The sequence below is a fragment of the Micrasema longulum genome, unplaced genomic scaffold, assembly GCF_059751315.1.
Source record: "Micrasema longulum isolate JH-2025_06_02 unplaced genomic scaffold, ASM5975131v1 h1tg001018l, whole genome shotgun sequence".
NCBI lineage: Eukaryota > Metazoa > Arthropoda > Insecta > Trichoptera > Brachycentridae > Micrasema > Micrasema longulum.
In genome coordinates this window covers 785,338-800,232 of record NW_028278206.1, presented here as the reverse complement: position 1 = coordinate 800,232, position 14,895 = coordinate 785,338, and the positions used below count along the sequence as shown (strand labels likewise).

General features: G+C 29.7%; 1 protein-coding gene across 2 annotated transcripts in view; it reads left to right on the top strand.

Moving 5' to 3' along the window:
- The window catches only part of Pka-C3 (Protein kinase, cAMP-dependent, catalytic subunit 3), a 91,583-nt gene that overhangs the window by 15,215 nt on the left and 61,473 nt on the right, over window positions 1-14,895 (top strand). Inside the window, exon 1 of one of the 2 annotated variants that reach the window (XM_088232782.1) lies at window positions 10,629-10,699. The exons of the other annotated variant lie outside the window; for it this stretch is intronic. The gene's annotated coding sequence lies outside the window, so the exon portion shown is untranslated. Of the gene's footprint in view, window positions 1-10,628; window positions 10,700-14,895 lie in introns of those variants that run through there. 2 annotated transcript variants of the gene reach the window in all.

Below are 14,895 nucleotides of genomic sequence, written 5' to 3'. Positions count from 1 at the left end.
ATTTTTAAATAAAATATTATTAAAAAAAAAAAAAACTGATTTTTTTCCGAAAGTGATTCATTGTTTGGCCTTTATTTGATATAATTAGAATGAAGGAGTTTAATTTCATTTTATTTCAATGTACTGAGTCTTCCGAAACTAGTAGTGCTTTAAAATAAACAAAAGTGGTCTAAAAACAAAGTTTATAAATAAATATATATTTTGATCTTGTTAAGTTTGAATAATTGTAAAGCACCGCCAATCATTTGATTGCGTCAGTTAAGTTACACTTTATATTTATGCGGTGTAAATTAATTTGGAAATAGTTGTACAGGTTTATAAAATGATAATAGATGTTTTTAAGTTATAAAATTCAAATTTATTGCTTAAGTTGGAGAGTAAACAGAAATTATTCACAAAAATAATTAAAATTTAATGCATTATATTACATAATAGCTTAGCAGCGAAGGTGGTATTTCTGAACTTAATATGAAAGAAAATAAATATTAAGTGCATAGTTTCTTTAAGATTGGAGCATTTTTTAAATAAACGTAATATTAAAATTCATCTCGGATTATTTATTTTTTCTTACATTTTTATATCACTTTTAGGCATACTATTATGGAGATGTCTTTTAAAAGCGAAAGTTGTATTTTTGTAATTATCTGCGTTCTAACTGTTTGTTTGCATTCGAAAGTACACCCAATGTACACGTTTTTACCGAGTATTTTAGTGTAGTGTCGCGTGTTGACTTACTTCTTTGTTAGCCCTAAGGCAGGCCCTCCGGCTAACAGGTGGGTCTACAAGACTTTCAATGTTGGCTTTTAGATACTTGTTTACTTCTAAAAACTTTCGTCTGGCTCTTTTGAAAAAAACCGTTTAGATTTGTCTGGCCATTAAAAGGTGAAAAAGAAAAACAAATATGTTACTTAAAATCATGTCGGTTTTTAAGTATTTACTATCGTATTTAATCTAGATGATAAATTAATGATGAAAAGCAAAAGTCTGCGACAATTTTATTTATTACATTTGCGTACTAGAATTATAAAGTATTCAACTAAAAACGAACGTTTTTTATTTGTAGTTTTAAATCAAAACAGAGTTTAAAAAAAACAAGATATTTTTACAAATTTACTTATAAACTATTTTTACACCAAATGTTTTTTATAAACATCGAACGTTATTTTTACAATAATAATCTTTTTGCTTCGCTAAAAAAAAACTTTAGCCGAAAAGCGGTGACGTCATAAAACTTGAAAAAACAACGAAATTTTACGAGAATACCTTTGTCATAATTTATTCATAAAGGGATTCTTAAAACATGATAAACTCCAATTCCCATTGAAAAAATATTTCACGGATCAGCGAATGGCAAAGTGCTTGTAAATGAGAAACAGTATATTCAAACGAATTGGGTGAATTATGTACCAGGACCCGTATTCTAATGGAAAGTTCAATTTTATCTTCAATTCTATCTACAAAGTAAAATTAAGTTTTCTGTATGAAAAACAGAATATGAGTACAATTTGTTGAAATATGTTCAGTTACAGGTTACCAACGAAGATATATTCAAGTTTCATCCAAATATACACATTTTCGTATATAAAAGCCGATTTTACTTTATACTGTCTCGATATGTACCGATGAAGATAGCGTTCATAATCGCGGCCCAGGGTCTTCTTAGAGCCACGAGCTTAAAAATAAAAAAAATATATCTAATGTGCCCTTACAATGTCTCTGGACGGCTCTGAAGCGAATAATCTTTGGGTAAAATTAGGTTCTTTACTTTTGTTTAGCTAAGGGGATTAAATTATGAAAAAAGAGCGGAAACTATGACGTCACTGATCCGTCTCGCTCACCATTATACGCACGCATCTACACATTCATACAATATTTTATATCAAATATTGAATTTTTTTATTTGTAAATGTTAAAAGCGTATTTGATTATGTTTTCACCATTTTTTTTTCAAATACACATATTTTTTTTTCTTTTGTAATCCGTCCTTTAAATACATGTTTTTTGTGGCCATTTCCAAAGAGTTGTAAATAAATAATCATTTGAAAATAGGAATCGAACCTCGGACCTCTGATCTATGAGTCGGTAACACTTGACACGGGACCACAACTAGATTCAAACTAAAATAAAGTTTTATTGATTGTTCAAAGAATACGTATATTTTGATTTTGACATTAATAATCACAAATACTTGTAAATGTACATAAAAGTCAAATTCATACATTCAGTATGCTGACAGATCGTTTTAAAAAGTTATAAACAGCCATCTCGCGTATTGTAAATATTCGGATCTATGAAATAAGAAAGACCTAATGTTTTGTTTTAACTGCTCTGAATTCTTCTAGAATCTTAAGATCAGCTCTATTAATTTATTATTTTACGAGCGAGATCTATTAATAGATGCCCACGATTTATATCAGAAATAAATGTTTATTGTGGTTACGAAAATATGGTTTACCATCTGCTCCGAAGCAAGTTCAAGTAATTTATTGTCTGACTATTGACTAACAATAAAGTTTATGATCGTTGACCGCAGTGCCTAGTCCGAAGCTAATATTTTGCACAACCAACTGGTTGCGATTAATAAAACGAATTACAGGAGAAACTAACGCGATATAAAAAGAAAAGAAAATAATTAAATCAGCTTTATTTACATAACAAATGGCAAACAAAGCATTCAACAATGTTCAGGTAACAATAACAAAAGGAGTAATTTGTGAGACATTACATTTTAAAGTCCGAGTCAAATTATAAACAGTTAAACAATTTATGGATAAAGCCACACCATGTCATTGGTTTTCTGTATTCAGACAAAAAATTGTTATTTAAAAAAAACACACATATAACTGTCAGGATCTAATCCAAACATCATAACGTAACCCTCAAAAAGTTTATTTTTGTTTGAACCACAACAGGTCGGCAGCCCAATCACAATAGACGCACTTGTCGGTAATTACCGACGCGATAATATTTTTTTATGGATAAGTGTTGTGACGTGATAAACATCGGTAACTGAGCACCTGGCGCTCAACCATAGACGAATGCAGCTATTGTAATTGAGCTGCATGAGACTCACAACATATTATGCAACTCTTAACAGTATTGCACAAAAAGACGAGAGCATCATTTTGCAGAACATTAACACCATCCCTACCATCGAGATAAGAATAACAAAGGAACGTGGCCTACAAAGAGACCACAGGGCGTGGTAACGCCCAGCAGTTCAGCAGTTTAGTTCGGTCAGTCCAGTTCAACGCAGTCATGTGTGAATTGTGGTTCCAGCATTTAGTTCAAGTGCAGTATCTTTAAATCATCATCTCCATTACTCACGCGCTCCACAACACGGTGTCATATATTTATTCGCCATGTAATAAATAAACATCAAACAGCAACCTTGTGTCTTCTCTGGTAATCTCTAACTAGGGTAGGAGCTCAAACCCTCAACCGCATAATCCTACACATATACTAAATATATATATCGATGACTCAGGTTAATACAAAGATAACTCGAAATATCTAGTTTTGATTAATGGCTGACTAATGTTTTGACAGATCTAAATTGATTAGTAACAAATAATTATTTATATAACCTTATGTGAAATATTTATGTATGTATTTATGTGAAATGTATTCACAAAGTCTATTAGTTTTGGGATTTAAGTTGTTTTGCAGATTATTTTAATTTTATTTATTTATAAATCATATAACACAAAGTATTAAACAAAGTATTAAGTACAATACGTTGAATTACATTTCCAGGTGTTACAACAACTCAATTCGGGAAATAAAAAATATTAACGTATAAAAAATAACACATATTGAGAGCAACAAAGAAACAAAGCAAGTTTAGCATCTTTATAACTATAACAACGTTTTGATTAGTTATGGAGCTGAGAGATTGTTAAGTTGATATATTTTCATATAAAAATATCCGTTTAACAAGAAAAAGACAATAAATTGACTTTAAAAAATATACCTTTTTAAATTGAAAAGGGGTGTTTTTTAAAATACAATGAAGAGTACACCACAACACTATTTTTTTTTATTGTTATCTATCTAGGAAACTAAGTCATCGATATATTAGATATAGGTATATCCCTTGAGGTGATTTTCTCAAAAATGGCTCTATATAAATTATCAAAATATTATAACATTATACAATATACGTTTCGCTAGCCCAAAAAAACAGTGAGATAAACCCGAAATTTATAATTTTGAGACACATGCAGATATGTTCATAAATAAAATAAATGAATGTTTTTCATAATAAAGTATTTAATTTAGATAGTCAACCTATGTGAAAATCAAGAATTTATAATTTAATTAAGTCAGACCCTTTGCATACCTTGAAGTCTGATTATCTCAGAATATGTTCTTCAGAGATATCTCACTGTTGCTTTGGGCTAGCGATATGTATTGCAGTGTTTTCTGCACGGGTTACTCAAGGAGAACACATATATTATGTGCCCTCCACAAAAATGTATTTTAAATTGAATTTATATTTTACTTAGTGTTTAATTATTATTTTTTCATTTTTAGTATATTTAAAAAAAAAAAAAAAAAATTATGAAGGTAAAACATGAACAGAAAATATAATAGGAAAAAAAATAAAACCCACTAAACCGCGAAAACAGCTTGTCAGCAGGTTTCTTATTTTTTCTTTACAAAGAAAAACGTTAGAGAAATTATCTAAATTTAAAAGATAATATAAACATTATTAAGTACTAAAAGCATACGTATTTTGTCCACAAAATTTATTTACAAAAAAATAAATAGATGACTGTTAACATAAAATAATAATCAATATAAAGTCTTGTTACATATTAGCCATTTTATTATTTTTTCTTAAAAGTTTTGTAAACATTTTCTTTTAAGATCTGCTTAGGAATCTTATTGAAAATTTTAGGAATTGTATAATGAGGTATTCTTTGGCCATACTTATTTACAAACCTCGGTACTGACAAGCCTTTACATTGTGCTAGCCTTGTATTATGTGTATGTATATACCTTTTCTGGAAATTACTATCAAATCGATATCTAGTAACAAATTTAAGCCAGAGAATAGCATTTACGGACAGGCACCCTTGCTTTTAAAAAAGTTCGGGTACCTCTACTTTATCAATTCCAACTAATCTATTAATTAATTTAAGAGCCAAGTTTTGTAAAGATTGAATTTTTTAGCTGTTGGTTTTACAAAAAAGGCCCCAACTGGTAATACCATACATAATAATTGATTCCTCTAATGATTGATAAATAAGTCTTAATTGAATAAATAAATATAAGTCACTGAAAAAAACAAAATATTGACTACGGCATTTTAATATTTCTTTGCGTTAGTTAGCTGTCTATATTAAAAGAAAAAAATATTAGTTTTACGAAAAATCAAATATGTACACGTTTTTTTAGATACTCTTTATATTTTCAATGTTTCTCATTACGAAAGAGAAAATCCTCTCCTGAATAAAAGTTATATTGTAATTGGATTTTTAAGGTAGCAGGTACTATTTTATATGGGCTATTTAAAATGTAGGCGTATATACGTTTAATTACCCAATTAATTTAGTCGAATGCGTAATCTTTATTTGAAACTGTTGATATGCGTGAAATTTGAATAAATAAGTAAAGACACGTAATTCTGGGCGAAGTTAACTGAAATAGCATAGAAGTGATGCAGAACAGATCGGAAAGAATATTATGCAACACCAGAGCTTCAGAAACTAAATACGAACTCGTGTGTTTCAACATCACCTTTGTAAACTGCAGAAATTCCTAATTCCTAATATAAACTGTATGTGTCAGGTCACAGGATGTTCGCAATACTTTAACACCAATATTTAGGGCTTTAGAAATAGGATAGACCACTAGAACAACAAACATCGGATCAACAGCTAATCGTATTTCAAAAGGGATATTATTGCTCAGATTCGTTCTTATTTAGAATAAAGAAACCTAATTCTAAATGTTTTAATGCGGAGTGGACGCCATTTTTTGTAAAAAGAAATTTTTGCGTTCTTATGATTTACTTAAACATTTCAATTTTCAACGAGTTAAAAATAATAACTTATCATAGGAATAACGTTGATGTTCGAACCTCGGACCTCTGATTGTGACCGACCGTTTGCAACTTAGAAGGGATGGGTTCACATTGTCCCATTTTTTCATACCAATAAGAGGTTTTATCAAGAGTTCAGCCATTTTCGAGTTTATAAATTTCCGTTCCTGATGGTTATCTCCGACATCATCAGTACATACTGTTTTACTTCCCGGCTTCCAGAACGAACTTGCCTCTGGTTATGCCAATTGGAAGAGCAGTCAGGTATCTGAACATTATCACTTTGGAGATCGACATCTTTCACATCAGTAAAACTATGTAAAAGAGGCAAATACTCTTACTATTTGAGAGTATTAAGACTTAACAATGTCGAACCATTGCTCTAGGGTTCTTGGTTTGATATATTGTTCTAAAATAAAGCCTGAAATTTTTTGTTATTTGTTATGTTATTTTGGTAGAACAAATAAATTTCAGTATGAAAAAAAATCCGTGAGTCCGCAACACTAGCCACGGGATCACAACCCGATTAGATTTATGATTAAATAAAATTTACTTTACTAATTAGAAAAAAATTGTTAAAGTTTAACAATTTCAGCAAAATAATAACACAATATGCCAAGTTTTTATTTATTTAATGTGAAAATCAGTCTTTTATTTAGCAAAATACAAGGTATGATAACAATAAAAAAAAGATCTATTTCTGATTTCAAATTTATGTTTATTATGTTAATCTTAATGTCTCCTTTCGCGTGACAAGAAATAAGTATTTGTTCCATCTGCCAGACTGTAGTACTAACTATGCACAACACTCTTTCTTCTATTGTTCTTGCTGTAACTATAATGCTTTTTTTCATCTAAAGATATATTTTACATGCCCCTTAATTCATTTAAAAATAAATTAAGACTCCTTATTTCTGGCTGCGGTACGATCCCACTTACTATTTAATGATGCTCACACTTACACACACCTGAACACTTACTTCTACCCTTATACACATAATTACACAGCTACACTTACTCTCATACAAATACACACAAACACACCCTTTTGTTGTAACGCAATTTAATAATATCTATGATTCTTATTTAGAAACTTTGCGGGTCTGTCTTTAAACTGTATTTTTTAATGTTTCTATATCATTATCGACTGTTTGTTTCTTTAAAATTAAAAATAATTATTATAGCAAGAGAGAAAAATAAAGAATAATATGAACAAAGTACAACAGGAATAAATAACATTTAAGAGAAGAAATTTAGGCATTTACAGGAATTATGACCCGTTATTGGCTGATTTAAGCCCTGTAAATGTCTGGACTTCCATATTCTTTTCTTTGAAATGTTCTCAATCCCTGTTGTAATTTGTTAATCGTAGTGACTTCTTAGGGGGTGAAATCTAGTCTTGTGTCTACAAACTTTTGGACAAATTAAAACTATTGAAATAACAATACTTTTAAAATAGAAAAAAAAGTATGAAAGAAAGATGTGGTGTAAGTGTTGAATAGTTTGTATTAAATAAAATATGGAACTCTCTTCACTCCTCTCCTCTCCTCTGTTTCCATGTATATATATTTATATTTATAGCGTTACTAGCGGACCCGACAGACGTTGTTCTGCCCTAACGTTGGTTTGCCTGCTATTACTTTAGAAAAAGACTTTTTATTAATAAATAGGTACTTAGGTACTTGTTTGTGATTACATTATAAAACTAAAAAAAGTTAATATTAAAATATTGCATTTAAGTAGGTACCTGTTTATGGTTAAATTTCAAAACATAAAATATATATTTTTTTTAAATATGGCATTCTTTTTGCTAACGTCAAACTCCGGTCTTCTCACCAACAAAGGGGTGTAATTATATAGAAATACGATTTTTACAATGTATTAAATTTAATATTATTTAAGAATTACCAAAAATCCAGTAAAAAAAAATTAATGGGTTGAAATTTTAAGGAATTTAAGGAAAGAATCTGATTGAGATCCACAAAAAAACAAATGCTGTTTCTAAAAATTCAAAAACAAACTTTTTTAGGCACGAAAATACCAACAATCTTTTTCTAAATGCATATGCAACCCTAGTAGATTGATGAATAAAACATTTATGCTCCTTACTTCTTTTTTACATATTAGATTAAAGATTTTAATATCTACGAACACGCACAGCACAAAGATCTATATTTCTCTGAAAACCGCACGTTAATCGATTAAGCTGTTTAAGAGGAGTTCGGTGAAATCACACGTACAGAGGAACTATATATATATATATATAAAGATAAGTTGTATTTAAAGTGTAATATGACGATGTTACAAAAACTGTCATTGCAGGTAGCCTTCTTCAAAGAGTGGTGTTTTTCATGTAATTTGTATGTGAGCGTGAAATGTTGAGGAGTAAAGAATGAAGAGCTCAGGGACCCGATACGACGTGCTTCCGACAATTTGTCGGCTATAAATTGGATTTGTCTTTTTTTTAAATTTACCAACTACAAATTGAGCATGAATAACATAATTATTTACATAACACTTAGAATCAAGAAGCATTATAATATGTGCTGTGTTGGATAGTGGTTTACAACATAAAGTTTCGAACATAACAAAAATTTCCAAAAAACACATTATGTACACGTAATCCTATCCTTATATGTACACAAATTGAAAAAAATAACATAATTACTGCTATATTTGAGTTTGTCCAAATGTTAGTAGACAAAATACTGGATTTCACCCCCTCGGGAGTCATTAAGATTAAAAAATTACAACGGGGATGGAGAATACCTTAATTAAGGGAATATGAAAGTCTAGGCATTTACAGGGCTTATGACTCCCGAGGGGGTGAAATCCAGTCCTTTGTCTACGGAATAATCTACCCACTAATGTTAGAGACCTCCCTTCTTTATTTACATTTAAGTCAAGATTGAAATGTCACTATCTACACATTTAATTGTTCCTTTATCTTTCTTTCTTTCCTTCCCATCCCCTCTCCTCTCTTCATAGTATAGTGTTATTTTTTTATATGTTTTTATTTTGTTGATCTTTCTTTTTAATTTTTGATTAAATTGTAAGATTCAATATGTCCATGTATTTATAATTTTTTCAAACTGAACGGTTTGGGTAGGTAGGAAGAAATTGCTTTAAGGCAATATGCCCACCCTTATATATATATATATATATATATATATATATATATATATATATATATATATATATATATATATATATGTATATATATATATATATATTGTATATGTTTATAAAGTGTCAAATAAATAAACATTTGGACAAACTCAAATATTGTAATGAAACCAACTGGTCAAAGAAGAAGTTTAAACATTGGAAAATTGTTTTCAGGAGTTGCCTAGTATGTGAAATTATTCAGTCAGATGAATCTCTTCACAACAATAAAGGTTTCAGCTCTTTAACTTCCCTTAAATCAACAAATGGAAGAATTGAAGAAATATGGATGTTCAAACATAGGCAAAATGGTGAATGTTACACAGAGTCTAAAGTGGCCACTTAAACCAGCCAATGACAGGTTATAAGCCCTGTAAATTCCTAGACTTCCATATTCCCTTATTTAAGGTATTCTTTATCCCTGTTGTAATTTGTTAAAAATTACTGCTGTATATGGAATGTTTGTGGCATGCAGTGCTAAAATGTAATCTTTAACATTAAAAATATAAAATAATACGCCTTAACCTCATCACAATATATACATAAGCCCATAATATATTAAATGGACTGTTGTTATGAGTAGGATTTTGTGGTTAATACCACACCTGAGCAAGATAATACTCCTAATTACCATATTGAAGGCAAGTTTTCACAGAACGGTAATATTTCTCATACAAAGCCGTGTAACTTAATGATCTTAACATTTATATTACAGTCATCCGGGTTGCCAAATATTCGAATCGTCATAAGGGTAAAAAAATAAAAGAGATGGCAAAATAATAAATAAAAAAGGGCGATGGCGGCCGGCAAGATTTTAATGTGATTTCAATTCGCCGTATTATTCAAAAAGTAATAAAAAATTTATCATACAATAGATTTCGCGTTTTCTTTCAAAACATTGCTCTAATTTAATGGTCAATTCAACCATCCGGATTTCTGCATATTCAGATAACGTCTGGCACTCATTAATCCGTAATAGTTTAAGTTTTACTGAATTAAGGATTTTATAAAAAAGCTCATATTCAATATGACACGCCGAGTTGGGAGATTTTGAATTTTATGATAAAATGCGTTCTCAGTCCTGTACTTTATATCGACAATGGAAAATAAAAAAATTACCAAGTGGAATGAAGCAACTTTGCAGATGTACCAATCCAAGTTTTTTTGTTTTAAACGATAGTCAAATTGTCATGCGTACGTATTATGTTGGCGTGATTCCTACATACCTAAATAAAAACAACAGATTCTTTTTTAATTTTAAGAAAATTAAATTAAATTTTATTCCTTAAAATTGCTACACGCCACTTAGTAACTTTTTCCTTTCCTACGTTGATAATGTTACATAATATGGAGGTGTATATCACTTATGTCTATATTGTTGATACAATTCAAATAGGTTTTTATTTATATTACAGCGCGAATTCACCAGTAATGCGGATGCATGTACTCGCAAACCAATATGCTAACAACATTGATGTCTTTAGCGTGAGTCTTGTAAATTTTAAATATCAATGTATATGTTCCTTATCAAATAGAACTTAATAGTCTGTTCATATTGTATTTTATAACATTATGTACCTAGCTGCTTTAAACCTTTAACTGTATTTCTTTAGCTTATTAAAAAAAAGAATTTAAAATAAATAAATATATATGTATTGTTATAATTTTATTAATTTATTTTTTTTTAAAACCAACTTAATTTTTAAACACAGTTCTATATTTTATTACTTTATATTGTATTTTTTAAAAATTTATGTTGTTAATACACTCATCTTTTTATTTTTATACCAACTATACTTCTTAACACTGTTCCTATTTTTTATTTCTTTATATTGTGTTTTTTTTTCAAAATCTATGTTGTTTATATACTCATCTTCTTTTTTTTATACCAACTTTACTTCTTAACACTGTTCTATCTTTTGTTGCTTTATATTGTATTTTTTAAATTTAATGTTGTTTATATACTTACATTTTGTAAAACTTTCATGTATGTAAAAGCCTTATGGGCGTGAAAAAATAATAAAAAATAAAATAAATAAAATATATGGATAAATTGATTCTACTCAATTTACTATAGCAAATATATTTTCAATTTTCATTTTTGTTTTAAACATTTTATTTTAGCGGTTCAAACAGAACATTTCTGAAATATTTTGGATATTATTTACGGAAGATTTTATTATAATAACTAAAGCTGCAACTCCACTTAGTTTACGACAAATTTATCTCGGTACTTCAAAGATCTACTGAAATATGTCGTTTGAAATTAGCTTAAAGATATCACAAAATAGCAGAATGAGTTTAAATTCAGGCCACGGATACTCCAAATAATAACATTAACATCAAAATTATTCATTGACACACCCGGCATGACGTCATAGCTAGCTGAAGATGTCATAGCTACCCTCAGCGCCATTTTTCTAAAATGGAGAACGTGCAGAATGGCATGAAACCTGACGAAAGTGAACAGGACATGTTTATCTGACAATTTGACGTAAAATAGTTGAGACAAGTATAACGTACGTAACGTCCAGTATATTAATTAAAGCGGTTCTTAAGACGAGAATTATACGGAATCTAAACAAACCGACAGCGGTGTTTGGATATTGTTTATAGTATTATCATCTGACTCACTTTAATTCGCGTAACCTCATGGTAGGACTTCATTCGTAAAATAAATATGAGTGACTTTTTATCGGAGGGGCGATTACAAACACTATCTCTATTGGTACATATCGAGACGATATACTTAACTTTTCTACTATCGCTATCTAATTCGGTATCACAAAGCCGGCTCTCCCGACATGTCAATACGTGATTTCAGAAAGATATAGCTGTCGATAAAAATTTAAACGGTAATATTTATTGTTCATATTGGGAACATTTTTTCATGGTTATTTACAAATAACGGAAAATCCTAAATTTAAATATTTGTGGAACAAGAACACTTATAAAAATGTTGCTTTTCTTAACGTACCTACAAATGATGCAAACAAATTAATTAATTGAAAGTAACCGATTACAAACGGTTTTTTTTGGAGAATTATCTTATAAATATTTATTAATACAAATTATTTTTGAAGTATAATTTATATGAATATATTTAGTCTGCAGAAAATTTAAATACCGCATTTTAATTCATACATCGGTTTTGTAATACAAAAAGATTTTTGTGACAATTCAATTTTTTATTGTAAACAGCGTTTGTTCTCAATTAAATGAAAAGCTATGACAATCAGTTAGGGAAGTAATGTCACTTCGCTGATTTTATTTAGCTAACTCAAAAACAGTATTAAAGTTATTTCTCTGCGTTTCGACCGTTCATATTTGAAATTTCTCGAAACAATTAAGTTAACTTAATGTGATCTTCCTCGGAGTACCGAGACACAACTTTACGGAACTTTAGTGCAGTCCAATTTAATTTGACATAAGTTTAGAATGGGCTCAAAGCCAATTCGTTTGCACACTTTCAGTTCGAATAAAATAGCAGTAAAAGTACCTATTACATATATCGCATCCCCAGAAGTACACTGTGGTATGGCTTAGAAGGCCATCTTGCAGGGGAGCAAAAACAAACGTTTTTTAAATGTCTATATATTGACATTATAATGCCTTTTTTTATAGTATTTGGTCGTTTGACTGATGCGAGAAGAACACTGTAACATCATTGTTACTGCAGTGCTCTTCTCGATATTTCACCCGATTGATTTTAAACAATGCTGAGGTTTATGATATATCGCTAAAAATAAAACCTATAGATACGTTATACGTTGGTGGTCTCATAAGAAAGAAAAAAATGTGGTTAAACTTTAGAGTAAAAACCTAATAGAATCGCTATTATTGAATCAAATGATTATTGACCACGAAGTTAGCTACAGATTACAGTAGGTACAACTAGCTGTAGGTACTTGTGTTAAAAATTGCGAGCGATAAACAAAACCGTCCATTATACGTTTTTCGTTAAATTAAAATCCAAACCAAAAATTTTGTTACGCTTTTCTTATATGCGATAGAGCTTAAGGGCTTCTCTAAAGAATTATTTCTCTCAGGGTTAAACACATTTATAACTCAAAATAGAGAAATTTAGACTTACAATACTGTAGTTTTGGAGGTGCGATGGGTACGTATTAGTTAAATGAAGTATAAGGAGGGATAACAGTTTATGCAATCATTTAAAAAAATGGCTTTATCATTATTTCACAAAATTAGTTCGTTCAGACCAAAATGTAACCTTTTCCACGTTTTTCTTGTGATCTTATTTAAAAATGATTATTTTATGAATTAAAGTAAATATATTTAAAATGCTACCAAATTAGTTGTAAATTTATAATCATCTTCATTGCTTTCGACGGTACTTTGATAATTGCATTGGTACGCAAAAGAAGTGTAACTTAACCATATTTTACATGAATGCAAGGTAATCAATAGTGACCAACCGAAGTTTCAGTTTCGGTTTCAGCCATTTTCGGCAAATTAAACGAGTTTCAGCTGCGGTTTTCGTTTTAGACAAAAATAGGCCGAAATTTCGGTTCGGCTGATACCTGCGGTCGGGATGTGTCGGATTACGTTCGGCTGTACTCGGGTGAGATATTCATTGGATAATTGTCCAATAAATAATGAGTGTATTGCCATTGTATAACAAAAAATAAAAAACTAGATTAATTTTGTGATTTGTTGACTCTAGTTAGTAGTACTAAGATCTTTCATATTTATATTTTTGTAATTCCTCTATGAAGTTAATAAATTAAAGTTCCTATAGCGTACATTGGAAAACTGTTACGTATAAGTTATATGTTTAACATAAAAAGAAAAACCGAGAAACCTCAGACAAAACTAACTTTTTCATACCGATAACCATAGAACTAATTATGGTTTTTATTCCCCTATGCCCAGAATTCTTAGGTCTGCCAACAAACATACCAGTCTTGATTTCTTTGATAACAAGTTGTCTTCTTTCATACGATCACTGAATCAAATTCAATTATAAACACCTCTCTTCCGCTTCCACTCCCACCATGTCCACTATATACCATTGTGTCTTTCTACTTTCTTTTATAATAATTTTCAATGTATACATACGTCCTTAAAAATGTATAAATAAATAAATAAGCAACGAAAAACCAAAAAGTGTTGAAAATAAACAAAATAACTCATAACCTTTTTTACCTTTTATTTTATTGTGTATTTTGTTTAACACTTATTTTAATGAACACTCATTATTTAACAAAAAGAACGCCTAAGTTTGGGCATTTTGAAGTAATTTTAACATATTTAAATAGGTTTTGGTTTCGGCTGGAAATCTTGTTTCGGTCGATTACTACTAATCAATGAAAGCGCCCGCCCCTTTCTCAGAACTGTTCATTCTGACTTATTCTTTCTGTCAGCCTTTTAAAAACTAATTTAACGAAAACTTAAAAATAAATAAAAAATTGTAATAATTTTAAATTTCATTTTTTTTTCTTTACAATCAAACCGCGAAAATAACAGAACAAAGAAACTTTTCATGTATTGCTGCAGTATATCAAATACACATGGTCATAACAATCACCTGATTCTAGTTACTCTGTATGAAAATGAATGAATACAGTGTAAGTTCCAATTAAGGAACTTCAGCGCTACGGAAAATTTGATGCAAAAAATGTTTCCTTGTGCGCCGTAAAAATGAGAGCATTAAATTGTAC